Below are 16,449 nucleotides of genomic sequence, written 5' to 3'. Positions count from 1 at the left end.
ATAGATAGATAGATGATAGATAGATAGATAGATAGATAGATAGATAGATAGATGATAGATACATTCTACATAGACATATATATGAATATAAAAATCAAAACCAGAGGTTTGAATATATATACACATATACATGTATAGGGAAAGTGTATGTATATGATATTTCATGGAATTCCATATTCCTACCTCACATATACCCTGTCTTTTTATGATCTTTTAAAAAGACTGTGTTAAAGGACCTGTTATATTATGCTTTGGTTAATATTGCTCCTTTTGTTAGTTAGGCTTTAATGAGCTTGGTGTTTTCAGAATTACATATTTGGTTTTGTCTTTTCATTTGAATTTGGAACACTGCTTTGTAATATTAGATTTGATTCCCCTCATGCTTAAGGATTACTTTAGTAAATATACAACATATATTTACCTGTGTCTACCAGAAAGAAAATGCTACATATGAATTTGCTATTATTATACTAAATTTTGATCCTCAAGTTTTCCAAATATTTCAACCATATCTGGGCTTTAACTAAATATCACTAAATAGCAAGAGTCAGCATAAACTCAAAACTATACAGACTTCCAAATACCTCAAACTCTGGATGTACAGAACATAAAATGATTATACAGGAAACAGTAAATAATACAAAGGTGATTTCTTGAAGGACTTGTATAAAATAGAAACTTTCTTATAAGTTTGGGAGAATTAGATCAACTGATTGTGTGTTATCTTGATTATTAAAAAATCCCTTTTTAAAGTGACGTTTGGTCTTTTCAAGTTTTCTAATTCATGCTTCATTTTCTTTTGATATTTTATATTTTATAGATGTGCATTTTTTCCATCTAGTTTTTTAAATCATTAGAATAGACTTGTTTATAACACTTTATTATCCTTAAATCTTTATTGTGTCTTTACTATACTTCATTTTCTTGCAACAGGGTTTATTTTTTTGTAAGTATTTTTTTTCCAAACAGCATTTCATTTCATAAATAACTACTGTTTCTGTGCAGTTAATGTTTCATAGTTCATTGATCTCTGCACTTATTTTATTATTTTTAAAATTTTATTTATTTAGTCTTGCTTTCTTTTTCCAAACCTCTGGTTTCAAATGCCTAGATCATTCATTTTTTATTTTTTCTTGATTTCTGATTTTTCAACACCACATATTTTTTTTATCTGCAGCTTCAACTACATTTCATGTATTTTGAAGTAAAGTAATTTTGTTATTATATGGTTGAGAGTTTTTCTTAATAGCCTTTAATCAGTGGGGTACAATAATATGTAACTTTCCAAACACTTAGGACTGTCCTTTGCTGTCCTCTTAAAATCAATTCTAAGGTTTGTTTAGTTTTGCTCTTGACTCTATATGAACACTATACACAATATATTTTTGTAAATATTGCTTATGTCTTATATGCTGGGGGAAAGCTGCTCTTGGATATGGAGTTCTACATATATGTAATTGAATTCTTTATTTGTAATGTTCAGTTTCTAGTTGTCACCAATTTTAATCTATTTGGTCTATCAGTTCCTGAGAGGGCTATATATAAATAGTTAACTATAATGATTATGATACTTGTTTCTTCCTATAAGCTTACCAGTTCTTTCTTTATATACTTTGAGGCTCTTTGGTGTGTACATGTTCCTAAGAGTCACACTTTTTCTCTCTCATTCCTATTATCAATATATAATGCCTTATTTGTTTACCACAATATTTTTATTGAATTCTATCTTGCTGTATGTTAAGATTGTTTCATCAGCTTGACACACATACTTTAAAATAAATGCATCATGTCATTTATATTGTTCTGTGGTATAATTTCCTTTTTAAATTGCTTCTTCTTTTATGCTCTTCAATATTTTCTAGTGAACTTCCCACTTCTGTATGTGTAGATAAACATTACTTTTAAGACTCCATGGTGTAGAGGTACCATAGTTTAGGGGAATGCAATCATTTTTCTAAAATTAAGCTTTTAAATGGTTCCAAGTTTTGCTAGTTAAAAATATGTTACAATAAATTTCCTTTATGAACATCTACCCATAGGTGCAAAATTCTCTATAAATTAAATTTTTCAGCTAACAGATGAAAAGATGCTCAATATCACATCATCAGGGAAATACAAATCAAAACTACAATGAGATATAACCTCACACCTGTCAGAATAGCTAAAATTAACAACACAGGAAACAATAGCTGTTGGCAAGGATGTGGAGAAAAGGGAACCCTCTTACATTGTTGGTGGGAATGAAAACTGCTGCAAACATTCTGGAAAACAGTATGGAGATTCCTCAAAGAGTTAAAAACAGAACTACTCTCCAATCCAGCAACTGCACTACTAGGTATTTACCCAAAGGATACAAAAATACTGATTCGAACGGGCACATGCACCCCAATGTTTATAGCAGCATTATCAACAATAGACAAATCATGGAAAGAGCCCACATGTCCATTGACTGATGAATGGATAAAGAAAAGGTGGTGTGTATATACAAAGAAATATTTCACAGCCACCAAAAAGAATGAAATTTTGCCATTTGCAACAATGTGGTGGACCTAGAGTGTATTATGCTAAGCAAAATAAATCAGTCAGAGAAAGACAATTACTGTAAGATTTCACTCATTTGTGGAATTTAAGAAACAAAACAGATAAACATAGGGGGAAAAAGGGAGAGAGAAGAAAACTGTAAAACAGACTTTTAATTATAGAGAACAAACTGAGGGTTACTGAAAGGGAGGTGGATGGGGATGGGCTAAATAGGTGATGGGCATTAAGGAGGCATTTGTTGTGATGAGCACTAGGTGTTCCATGAAAGTGATGAATCACTAAATTCTACTCCTGAAACTAATAATACACCTTATGTTAAATAATTGTAATTGAAATAAAAACTTGAAACTACAAAAAATTAATTTAATGTTTCATATAGAATGTAATAGTAAATTCTGACAGATTTTTGATAAATTTGAAAATGAATTCTAATTATTTTAATTGTTATGTCCTTGATATTAACTGGGGGTTGGAATCCATTTATTTATGTATTTACTATTTGTATATTTTTAATGAATTTTTGGTCATATATGCTGACCATTTTTAATACTGTGCTTTCTGTCTTTTCTTATTTGTAGTAATTCTTCACAAAGTATGGCTATTTAATCTTCATTATTGTATACATTGCAAATATTTACTTCTAGTTTCCTAAGAATAACTTTACTTATTTATAATTTTACCACACAATTTTAAGTATTTTGTATGTTATCAAAATTCTCTTGATAAACTAGAAACTGAGACAATAATTACTAATATAATTCCTTATTTTTTCAATGAATTTGTATGATTTTTAATTTAAATGTTTCATATTACTTATAATTTGAATAATGTAGGAGGTAAGCATTTTTATATCAAATGGATAAAAGTCCCAAAACAATTGCTGAAAATACCTCCTATCCCCATTGATGTGAAAAGTCCCTGCTATCATGTATAAATTGATAATAAAGTTACAAAAGTTTTTCTGATTACTTTATTGTGATCCTATGCTCCAACACTTTTTAAATTATTTTAACATTAGACTGTTTTGAGTACTGTGAGGTAAGTTTTTCTATTGAAATTTTGCCAAAATTTTCTTGGAACATATTGTGTTTGCTCTTCCAGATAAAATCATGATGCTGAATATTTTGTTTGTCCCTGCAAACCCACTTTCTCTACTCTGTTGTTTGTCCTAGAATGCCAATCTTCATATAACTCATCAACCAGGCCTACTCATCCTTCGGGTTTTGTTTGAATTTGGCCAATGAGAGGCAAAGGAAGATGACTATAAAGAGGGAATTTGAGACACTTATTCCCCCCACCTGCCTCCCTGTTAGACTACTGTGTAGCAGAGGCTGAACACCTGTCCCAAGGTCACCGACTGCTACAGCAAAGTGCTTATACCTATAAATGCAGTCAGATAATGATAATTTATTTCCAGTGTTTCCCCTTCAGACCTCGACATGGTAGTGATTTTTTACTGTATATGTCCCTGGCTGCCTCACCATCTTTTGGTACTTTTCCTTAACATTACCCTAACCTTTTAAGTAGTCCCTTCCTTAAACTCTTCCATCATATAATTGCTGTCTATTTACTGACACCTCTGTCTATTTACTGATACCTCTGGGCTTCAAGTCCCATACGATATTTTGTCAAGATTTTCCTTGGCATTCTGTTCAATTCATGTATTAGTTTAGGTGTAATTGACTGTTTACAATATTCCATTCTAATTTCTATTCCCTAAGTTTTCTTTATACCATTCCAAAAAATTGTATAGTTTGGGCCATAAGGGCTTTGCACTTTTCTAACTTAGTTCATTTCTGGATACTTACATTTTTTATGGTATTTTAAGTGATGTTTCCCATTATTCTGCATAATAAGTTATCATTTCTTGTACAAACTATGATATATTGATTTAAGAAAAGGAAACTGACTCTTGTTGATGAAATAAGAGAAGAGTTTTGAGGAAAAGACTGACATTTCACCCAAAGTCAATTACAATTATAGTGTCATAGTCAGAATAAATGAAGCATAATAACTATCATACTCAAGAAGTTTATTCCACAAGAAAAAGTAGTATTGAGCAAATGTGGATCAGATGGAAGATCCACAGAGGACTTCCTTCTGTGCAAGAGATGCTCATCAAAGAATTTCAGTGACATTACCAATGACTAACTTGATGCTAAGCAAATAGAAATATTTAAAAGGAAACATTTCAAATAACACAGGAACTGTATGATTACCATCTTCCAAAAATATTTCTGATTTCACTGATATCATCGTTTTTTCCCTAGCAGTGTGATTAATCTTGATATATAGCTCATATATATATGGAGAGGGATGATTAATCTTGATATGTATATATATACATATATATATATGCACATATATATACACACACATATGGTTAGTTAAATACATAAGTAGGTATATATATTTAATTTCAGTGGGATATTGTGTGGTCTGAAAGTAACCATTGTATTTAGCTTCACATTTGGAATCAAAATCCAATTTTCAGTTGTAATGGCAAAATAACCTATCTCACAGTGTTACCTAGTGGATTAAAGAGATAATCTAACTTAATCTGCAAGAGACAGTGCTTTATAAATAGAACTAACTTAATAGAAGAAAATTATTTTCATATTTATGTAGAAAAATAAAAGTTTCTAAGTTTTTACCTGACAATCATATATTTTAACCATAAATTCCATTTAATCATGGTAATTGTCCATTTAACAATGATACACTGATTAGTTACTTCATTCTGACACAACCTAACCATCCTACATTGATTTCACTTCAATTACTTAAGCAGCATTATCTCAGAGATGAATAATCACATACTAAATGGACTGGCCCAAGGAAGTAAATGGATAGTATGATGCATTCATAATTTGTATCTAGCGTATATGATAATTAAATTTATTCATTATTTCAGATAATGGGGATTTACTTCATTAATTTCACAATAATTAATTTTGATTCAGGAGACATTCCACTTGGTATATGTTAATGTAATCTAGACCACGGTAGATAAACTGTTCAAGTAAAGAAATTTATTTTATTATATGCTTTCGGAACATTGGTTATTTACACTCAAATTAGTTCAATCACTGTCTATGATATTTATGCAAAAGTACACCTTAATATACCTACTAATGATCTGGCCTTCATTTTTGTGCACAATATTCTGACTTGAAAAACATGTGAAAATTGTTGTTTTTAACATTATAATATTTTTCAAAAGAACTTTAAAAGGATATGATAAATCCCATTTGCATTTTCAAAAGTGTAATATTAATGTTTTTCCTATAAGATTTTGTATACTATTTTTATATTATTAGTCATTTTTATAATACTTTATAATACTTATTTGTTATTCGGAAAAGATTGTCTTTCTTTTAATCTCATTACTTTTACACTTCGAACACTCAATGTAAATTGTACACCCATACTTTTTCCTATTGTCATCTCTATTTTTAACTTAACAACAAATCCATTTTAAATTGTTTTGGCCACATGATATCTAATTAAATATCTTTTCCCCCACATGGGCAAATTGTCTTCTAACACTCTTTATTTACAAAAAAAGTACTAGTTTTTCTCCATTGATGCATGGTACTTCCTGTTATATACTATACACTATTCTTCTGCATTTTAGTGTCTTGTATAAGCTAAAACCCTAATAAAAACCTAAGCCAAGAGTATGAAAAAGTTGTTAGAACTTTTATAAAAAGTAAACTTACAGCATGTGTCAAGAATGATGTAATTATACACATCGATGGAATACTTCTAAGAATTTTTCCTAAGGAAATAATGAGGTAAATAGGTACTTGGGCAATAAGTATTCAAAACTGAGCATGTAATATTTTATGCAACATAAATGATAATCAAAAGAAAAATGTTTAAATAAATTACAATAAATCATAGAATATATTATGCTTCCACTAAAATTCAGAACTCTTAAAACTGTTATTGACTTGGAATATGTTCATTTTTTAAGGGCCAGTAAAAGAGTTCCATTAACTCTATAGTATTCAACTTTGACAAAATATATAAATATTATTTCCTTTTGAATTAAAACCCTGAAAAAAATATAGTAAAAGGTTAATAATTCTATATGAGCATAATTAGAAGTTACATATGCTTTATAAGCTTCTGTTTTCCCCAAATGTATACACTGAATATATATATTATTTTCATAAGTAAATGTCTGGGGGCCACTGAGAACAAAAAAGAGCTGTACAGCATGCTGCATCTCCAGAAAACTCATGGTACAGCAGACAGAGGCCAATATACCTTGGTAGACTTTCCCTCACAGGGAAAGAGAATTGTGGTACACCATTCAGTGTTCTGCTTGCCTTTTTGTTAGGCTGCTTGATGGATTGGCTTCTGCCCCATTTCTCTTGGATCATGGGTGGGATCTGGCATCCTCTAGATGTATGGGGGCTGCTAAGAACAAAAAATAACTGGGTGGCATGTTGCTGCTTCAGAGGACCCATCGTACAGCAGAAGATACCAGAGAGTACAAGAGATTATCAGTTCCTGAAGAAAAAACTAACCAGAAAATTCCCTTAATTTGGAATCTACACACACAAATCCAGAGCAGACATATCCACAGAAAAGGTTTGAGAGACCCTAGATTCTCTAGCTAGACTGACTGGTAGGTTTTTCCTTGTATAGTCATAGTTCATAAAAACTGGGAAGGTGGCTGGTTTTTTTCAAATGCACAAATATGGAAAAATAGCCAAAGCAAAGGGACAAAATAAATCTTCAGAAACCAAACCTAAAAAATGGAAATATATGAATTACCTGACAGAGAATAAGAAATAACATATATAAATATTTTCAGAAAGTAAAAGCTACCAAGCCTCAGACCTGTTTTCCTCTCACGGAAGTGGAATTAACATTACACAACTAATTGCCTTTGTGAGAAATCCAGAAACCAGTTAAGAAGTTCCTACACTGTAGGCAAGCACAAAACCAATCACATAAAATCTGGTAGGAAAATTCTTGGCACTTTCTCATCTGATCCCCTTCTAGCCATGTTGTGGTATGATTGGCAAGAAACCACTAACACCGAAATTCTCTCTGGGTAGGGAAAGGACTATAATGTACATACAACGTTCTGACTTTTTTGGAAGCTGCCCAGGGGACTGACTTCTATCTTGCCTGAACTTGAGTACTAATGGGAAAGGGTGCCAGGTTGGCAAACTTCTTCAATAAGGAAATTATACATATAAACTCAGAGAGAATACATCCCCCAAAAAGGCTTGAAAGATCCCTAGAATATCCAGCTGGGCTGACAGAAGAAAAACCTCCCTGTGCAAAGACCATAACACAAAGACTGGAGAAGTGATTAATTTTTTTTTAATTTCCAAGGTCCCAACAGAAGATAACAAAATATACGAAGAAACAGGGGAATATGAACCATTCAAAGGGACAAATTAAATCACAAGAAACTGACCCTAAAGAAATGGAGATGTGAATTACCAGATATGGAATTTAAAAAAAAGTCATAGAGATGTTCAATGAATTAAAAGCACAGATATGCAATTAAATTAAATCAGGAAAATGATGTATGAACAAAATGAGACTATCATCAGAGATAGAACAATGAAGAACCAAACTGAAATTCTAGAACTAAAGAATAAAATAAATGAATTGAAAAATTCACTAGAGGGACTTTATAGCTCTTGGCCAGACAACAGAAAGAATCAGCAAACTTGAAGAGAGAACTTCTGAAATTACCGAGATATAGGAGCTAAAGAAAAATAATAGAAAAAAATGAAAAGAACCTGAAGGACTCATAGGAGAGCATTAAATAGAACATGCATATTATGGGAGTACCAAAAGGAGATGAAAATAAAAAGGGGTAGAGACACTATGTGAAGGAATAATGGCTAAAAACTTCTCAAATTTGAGAAAAAAATGACTATATAAATTCAAGAAGCTCAATTCACTCCAACTAGAAGAAAGCATACACACAGACAAATGTCAAAAGTCACAAAGAGAGAATTTTGAAAGCAGCAAGTAAAAACAGATGTCACATACGAGGCAGCTCTAGGGATCTGCTGTACAACACTGTACATATAGCTAACAATACCGTACACTTCAAAGTCATGTAAGTCTGTGTTTTGTGTTTTTTACCACAACAACAAAAAAATAAGTTAGTGCTAAGATTTACCTTGAGTTACTAGTATTTTTTTTCTTGATTTCTCCATTAAAACATAGCCTGAGTAACACATACACACACACACACACACACACACATAATTTCCTATCAACAAAAATTCTTTCAGTTTTTGAAATAATGTTAATCAATCATTGACCTAAGGGAGATGGCACATAATTTTAACTTTGACAATGTAATTTTTCTCTATTGAAACTCCAGAATTATAATCACACCAGATGTGTTTACAAAGACAACTGAGAAAAGTCTCAAAAATATTTTTAGTTAAATTTTTAGTTATTGAAAATGTTATTTTCCAAGTTTGAAGACTTGATCTTATTGCCCTTATGTAAAAATGCAAATGTAGGAAAAAAAAAAGAACCAGTGAAATTATTTAATTTAATTGAACAATTAGCATATACATTTTTTCATGCAAAAAATCACTATTAATCATGTTTTCAAAAAGCCTGAAATATAGTTATCTAGATGAGGCAAATAATGAAAATAAAGAAGTAGCATAGGAGAGTTAAATGTTTACTGGGTTCCAAATAAATTTTGTTGTGTTTTTTCTCTTCTGGAGTTAAAAGGACATCTTCACAATGTCATGTAATGCAAAAAGCAAGCATTCAATATATTTTGTTCATATGGTGTGAAATCTGGACTTGATTTTGGAATGTGTCACTATTCTAAGAAGCTTTCAAGCTGGAAGACATAAATTTTTTTTAAAAAATTATTCAGATCATTTAAAAATGGTGCAATTATTCAAAAAGAAAAGAGAAGACATAATTCACTGAAAGGACATCAAAATAAGTTATGCAGGCTCATGCACATTACCTTTATCAAAATATAAGCATTTTATTTTATTATAAAAGCATTTATAAGCTACATAGAATCTTTTTCCTGATTGGTTAATCCTGTCTCTTATTATTTCCAAACTCTACAATTTTCACTGTCAATTTCTTTCTCACAGAGCAATGTTACTTTGTAATTAATCAATATTTGTTGATTAAAGTATTAGAATTAAATTTAGGTAAAATTATGTTAACTTTCTCTCTCTCTCACTCTCTCTCTATATATACACACATATAATTTATCTGTTGAGAAAAAGTGCATTTTTCCTGTGGCTACAAAAGATGTAAATCTAATTTCTAGGGATGAGAACTAAAATGACTGATATGAAAAATGCAATGGATATGATTTGTTGTAGATTAGGCAGTGCAGAAAATACATTAATGAAATGAAGGCATGGTAATAGAAAGAATCCAAAATAGAACATAGGGGGAAAAAAGAATCAAACGCACGTACACACACACACACACACACACACACACACACACACACACAGGACAAAGCAATAGTGAAACAGAGGACAAGTTCCATACAGTGCATATGGAACACTTACCATATAGACCATATTATGGACGATAAAACAAGTCTTAAACTTTAAGGCATTCACATCACATAAAATATGTTCTTTGACAAAAATAGAATTAAAATTTAATATCATTAACTGGAAAAAATACTTGGAAGCTTAATAACATATTTCCAGATAAACTATGGGTCAAGAAGAAATCAAAAGGAAAATGACAAAGTGTTTTGAATGGGATGAAAACAATGACCAATAACCAACATTTGTGCAGTACATCTAAACCAGTACATAGAGGGAATAGCATTAAATGGCTATATTAACAAAGGAAAAAGTTCTTAAGTCAACAAACTCAGTTTCTATCTTGATACTATAATAGTGTATTAAACTCAACATAAGCAGAAAAAGGTAAATAATAAAGATAGGAGGAGAAATCAATGAAAGGGAAAATAGCAAAATATAGAAAATCAATAAACATAGGAGCTAATTCTTTGAGACGATCAATAAAATTAATATACCTCAAGTCAGACAAATCACAACAGAACACTCTGATAATAGCCCTCAGAGATAAGTACTATTATTATCCATATTTACAAAGGAGAAAAAGAAGGCACTAAGTTACATGCTCGTTCAACATCTCACAAATAATAGGTAGTGTAGCCAAAATTCAAACCCAAGTGATTATCCTCCTCCAGTGATGCTCTTTAATGTATATTATATTACATAATGTTTATTTATATAATTTTAAATTCATATTAATTAGTATTTCTTTTTTTTTTTTTAAAGATTTTATTTATTTATTCAACAGAGATAGAGACAGCCAGCGAGAGAGGGAACACAAGCAGGGGGAGTGGGAGAGGAAGAAGCAGGCTCATAGCGGAGGAGCCTGATGTGGGGCTCGATCCCATAACGCGGGGATCACGCCCTGAGCCAAAGGCAGACGCTTAACTGCTGTGCCACCCAGGTGCCCCTTAATTAGTATTTCTATAGCTACGTAATTATATATGGATATGATTTAGTAAATAATTATATACCACTGAAATCAATCTCTACACACATTCTATCCCTTTTTCACTTTTCAGTATATCTTGGACATCTATATAAATCTGCATATGTGATTTTTTTTTCATTCTTTATATTGGCGTGGCTTCCCATTGAATGAATATTCCATAATTTATTTAACCAGCACTTTCCTGATGGGCATTAATTTGTTTCCTATTGCAAAAAAATGTGCGATAAAAATTATTGTACATATATCTTTGAATGAACAAGTGCACGTTTATTGGTAGTATAGATTTTTAGCAATAGAATTTGCTAGTATAAAGATTTTTATTTTCTATAGACTTCGACAAGCTAGTCTTGAAACATGCGGTACCAGCTTACATGACCACCTAAAATACATAAGATTCTTGCTTTCTAACTTCCTAGAGAATCTTGTGTATTCAAATTATTTTCAATTTTTGTCAATGGGATAGGTAGAAAATTCTAATTAAAATAGAATTTTCAAATTATGAGTGAAGCTGAATTACGCAAGGTATTTTATTGCCTCATAGAGGACTGTCTTTTTTTTTTTTTTTCATTTAATACAGGGAAAACTTTATTCAAACGCATCAGAGAAATGAACAACTTGGGTCTGTAACAAAGCGTTGTGTTTCTGTTTCTTGTTTCTGTTGTTTTTTTTTTTTTTAGATTTATTTATTTATTTTAGAGATACAGAGAGAAAGAGTATGTGAGCTGGGGATGGGGCAGATGGAGGAAAGATGAATCCCCACGCAGGCTCCCTATGGAGGGAGGAGCCAGAAAGGGGACTCGACCCCAGGACCCTGAGATCATGACCTGAGTCAAAATAAAAAGTTAGCCAGCCAGCTCACCACACAGGTGCCTCACAAAGTGTCATGTTTTAAAGCATAGGACAGTAATTTTATATGAAGGTATACACTATTATATACAAATCAACTGATCAGAGCACAACTTTTCAGTGTTTAAAACAGAATAAACTACCCTATAAAAGCAGCACCTTTGTGAATTTTTAACTTTAGTATTTGTCTCCTTCTTCTTCACCCTCTTCTTCAACAGAATCCATACCAACCTCTTCATAATCTTTCTCAAGGGCAGCATATCCTCACAGACCCCAAAAAACTCTCCTTCCTCCATGCCCTCATTCACACACCAGTGAACAAAGGCACAGTTGGCATCATCAGGTCATACTTGTGGTCCAGGCAAGGCCAGGCCTCAGCAATGGCTGTGATGTTGCTCAGGATGCACACAGCTCACCATACTTTGGATAGGTCTCCACCAGGTACCACAGGCTGGTAATTAATGCCAACTTTGAAGCCAGTGGGGCATCAGTCCACACACTGCATGGCACTCTTGGTCTTAATGGTGGCAATGGCAGCACTGACATCTTTGGGAACAAAGTCACCACAGTTCAATAGGTAGCAAGCCATGTATTTACTATGACGAGGGTCACATTTCACCATCTAGCTGACTGGCTTAAAGCATTCATTGGTGATCTAGGGTACAGAAATCTGTTCATGGTTGGCTTTCTCAGCAGAGATGACAGGACCATATGTGGCCAGAGGAAAGTGGATGAGGGGACATGGCACCATGTTGGTCTGGAATTCTGTCAGATCAATATTCAAGGATCCATCAAATCAGAGGGAAGCAGTGATTGATGACACAATTTGACCTATTAACTTATTTAGGTTATTGTAGGTTGGGAATATCAAGGTTTCCATGACAGACATCATAGATGGCCTCATTGTCTACCATGAAGTCACAATCAGTGTGCTCTAGGGTGGTGTGGGTAGTGAAGTTGGAGTTGTGGGGCTCAACTACAGCTGTGGAAACTGTGGTGTGGAGAGACTGAGTAAATGGGAAACTCTAGCTTGGACTTCTTGGCATAATCTACAGAGAGATGTTCCATCAGTAGGTTGGTGAATCTGGAACCAGTTCCACCTCCAAAGTTGTGGAAAACCAAGAAGCCCTGAAGACCTGTGCCCTGGTGGGCCAGTTTTTGAATTTGGTCGACATAAGATCAATGATTTCCTTGCTAGTGGTGTAGTGCCCTTGAGTATAGTTATTGTCAGCATTTTCCTTGCCTGTAATGAGCTGGTTAGGGTGGAAAGCTGCTGATAGTTGCCTGTGCAAACTTCATCAATTACTGTGGATTCCAGGTCTACAAACACTGCCCTGGGCACATGCTTGCCAGCACCTGTCTCACTGAAGAAAGTGTTGAAGGAGTTATCTGCCCCAAAGGTCTTGTCACTTGGCATCTGACCATCTGGCTGGATGTGGTGTTCCAGGCAACAGAGCTCCCAGCAGGCACTGCCAATATGGACACCAGCCTGGCCAACAAGGATAGAGATGCATTCATGCATGGTTGCTGCTTCGTGGTTGCCAGAAGATGGCAGAGAGGAAGAGGAGAGGCTGTTGCTTCTTATAGCGCAATTCTTAGATGGTCGATGTAAGAGAACCTGCCAAGAACTTTTTATTCTCTTTTTTCTTCATTCTCTTCCCCCCACCCATTCCCCTTGAGATTTTATAACTATTGGTAACAGCCAGTTTTATATTAAAATGATTTCTTTCTCATGTGTACAGCAACTTTATTAGCCTGATGTTTACATATTAGTATTTATGGAACATTTTGCCATTTAGAATACTGAAATTTTATTATTCAGAGATTAATATTTCAATTTATGTCTTTTACCTTTTTTTTTGTCATGTTCTAAGGACTTCCTCCACCGAAGGTTAGAAAATTAATTTGCCATTGTTTTCTTATAGCAATGTTATGACATCATTGTTAACATAGAGGTTTTTAATCCACCAGATTTGTTTCTGTTCACTACTTGTCTAACAAACAGATATTTAATAAACTATCTTTTTTCCTACTCTTTTGAAATAATACCTCTATATTATACTAAATTTCCATACTAAATTTGCCATACTAAATTGCCATGGTTTCTTCTTTAGTCTTAGTCTGCCTACCGGATAAAATATTTGAGTTATATTACATTCTTTCAGTATTTTTTTTTAAAGATTTTATTTATTTATGTGACAGAGAGACAGCCAGCCAGCGAGAGAGGGAACACAGCAGGGGAGAGAGAGAGGAAGAAGCAGGCTCCCAGCCGAGGAGCCCAATGTGGGACTCGATTCCGGAACGCCGGGATCACGCCCTGAGCCAAAGGCAGACGCTTAACGACTGCCTACCCAGGCGCCCCCATTCTTTCAGTATTTTAAAAGCATTTTTGAAGTTTTCTTATTTAATTTTGTATGTAGATATTAGTATCAACATAATCAACTTTAAAAAGAATTCCTGCTGTTTTTATTATGTTTACATTAGGCTAACAAATTTAGTGAAAAAAGTCATCTTTGCAGTAATGTATTTTCCTATTGAAGAAAAAGTTTTGCCTCAATTGTCTTATTTTATGTGAATTAGTTGTTTTTTACATATATTTCTTATTAAGTCTATTCCTAGATAGCTCATATTTTTGTTTGCTATTATATACATAATCTCTTCTTCCTTTAAATTTTATAAATAGCTTTTATAAAATAAAATTTAAATATTAAGCTTGCCACCAGTAGTTTCACTAAATCGTATGATTCCTAATAATTTTCTCATTGACTTTACAAATATTCAAGTATAAATAATATAAGTAAATAATGATGATTTTACCTCCCCCTTTTACAAGTTCATGCTTATTACTTATTTTATTTAAAAATGCTACACCAAGTGTTTTATGTAATTACTGAATCACTAAATTGTACACCTGAAACTAAGATTACACTGTATGTTAACCGGAATTGAGGGTTTGAGAGAGGAGGGGCCTGGGGAGATGGGGTAGCCTGGTGATGGGTATTAAGGAGGGCACGTGCTGTAATGAGCACTGGGTGTTATACACAAATAATGAATCATGGAACACTACATCAAAAATTAATGATGTACCATATGGTGACTAACATAACATAATAAAAAATATATAAAAATAAAAATGTTAGTAAGTTCATCACTTTAATAATAATTCTTTTGCTATTTACTGTTAAGAACATAGCTAACTTATTTTTTGAGATCTAGATAATTTTATCATATTATAGAACATTTCATCTATTCTCATTTTATTAGGAATTTGTGTCAGAATTTCCTCAAAGGCATTTTAGCTGTCATGAACACAGGTTATGTTTCTACCTTGATCTATATTTTATTAAAATATACTAATGGATTTTGAAAAATATATTGAGCAAGTTCTGATTGAATTCCTAGAATGAATCAACTTTTTTGGTGTATTATTCCTTAAAGTGCTGCTGGATTATGTTTTCCAATATAATTTTCAGGATTTTTATATTGATATTCACATTTGAGATTCCTAGTCTTTTTAAGTATTTTTACATATTTTTTGTACTATCTTTGTCAGTTTTAACTTCCATGTCATTTAAATTTGGAATAGCATTGAGAGAGCATTGGTATCATTTGTTCCTTAAAAATTTAATCAAATTAACTAATGTTAGCCATATTAAAATATTCACACTATTATTACAGTGTGCTTCTGGTACTCAGCAAAGACTTTTACAATATTCTAGACAAGGATGCTATGACCAGTCTTCGGAGACAAACAGACAAAGCAAAAACAATTTACACTAGAAAGCATGAGATAGAATTGGGGGCTAAGACAAAATGTCTTGATGTACCATTATGAAAATTTTTTCTGTTGCTGACATGTTTTTTCTACTGTCATTATATAAGAAAAGTGACTAAAATGTTAGAAATGTGAAATCTATATACCTATTTAATGCATTTTTCTTATATTTTTTCTATTTTTTTAACAAGTAATTTAAAAAATCTGCTAGTAACTTTCAATCTAATAAAAAGAGCATAAGAACAAAGTACAAGGTATCAGATCTCTCTGCGATAAACAAAAACATCACTTATGCTGGTTATGTAGGACACTGAATACAAGTGGTTGAGGTGGCTAAGTGATACTCTTGTGGTTCACAAACTATTGATAGTTTCTTCAGGACTGAAAGATTTGTTCAAGTAAGGTATATTTCTTCTCTTTAAAACTGTGTCTTAAATATTTGACAAATAGCATGAATAAATAAGGGTCCAAAGTGCTTCTTGAAAATAACTACTTAAGTACATAAACAAAATTATTTTGTGCAAAATGCCTAAATAATTATAATCACATTATTCAAAAACATGTCATTTATTCTTGGAGACTAACTCAAATTTGACTTATATTTTATATTCTATGGCAAATATTATCTCAAGATAAGTTGCAGCAATATTTCCTAAAATAACATTTGTCAAACAAACATAAGTGGATTAATATTAATATAGTTTGTGCAAAAATAAAAGCAAACCTCTCAAGTTCAATATCACTTTGTTCTGTCTGAAATG

At 32.4% G+C, this 16,449-nt stretch overlaps 1 protein-coding gene and 1 pseudogene across 1 annotated transcript in view; both read right to left on the bottom strand.

Moving 5' to 3' along the window:
• The window catches only part of CNBD1 (cyclic nucleotide binding domain containing 1), a 439,889-nt gene that overhangs the window by 121,847 nt on the left and 301,593 nt on the right, over positions 1-16,449 (bottom strand). The gene's annotated exons all lie outside the window — the stretch shown is intronic.
• Positions 12,091-13,435, bottom strand: LOC113252969 (tubulin alpha-1A chain-like; annotated as a pseudogene).

The sequence above is a fragment of the Ursus arctos genome, unplaced genomic scaffold, assembly GCF_023065955.2.
Source record: "Ursus arctos isolate Adak ecotype North America unplaced genomic scaffold, UrsArc2.0 scaffold_6, whole genome shotgun sequence".
Classification (NCBI taxonomy): Eukaryota; Metazoa; Chordata; class Mammalia; order Carnivora; family Ursidae; genus Ursus; species Ursus arctos.
Note: the sequence above shows the minus strand (reverse complement) of the source record. Positions and strands in the feature narration are given on the sequence as shown.